The sequence below is a fragment of the Cariama cristata genome, unplaced genomic scaffold, assembly GCF_000690535.1.
Source record: "Cariama cristata isolate BGI_N322 unplaced genomic scaffold, ASM69053v1 scaffold28329, whole genome shotgun sequence".
Classification (NCBI taxonomy): domain Eukaryota; kingdom Metazoa; phylum Chordata; class Aves; order Cariamiformes; family Cariamidae; genus Cariama; species Cariama cristata.
The window spans coordinates 7,262-7,486 of NW_009637841.1; positions in this window are offsets into that span (position 1 = coordinate 7,262).

Here is a 225-nt window from a genome sequence, read left to right on the forward strand (position 1 = left end):
CTTCCCTGCCTGCGGCACGATGCACCAACCCATGTGGGCACCGCGGGGCCCTGGCACTGCTCGCCGGCCTTCCCGGTCCCGGGGTTATGGGCAGAGATCACAAATCGTCCCCCAGCCAGCCCAGGGTGGGGGAGAAGGCAGCCTTCGAGATGAAGTGCTGTCTCTGAGCCACGCTGGGAGGCCTTGGCGGGGAGCAGGGAGCTGGGAGCGCTGCTGGGGTGCTGG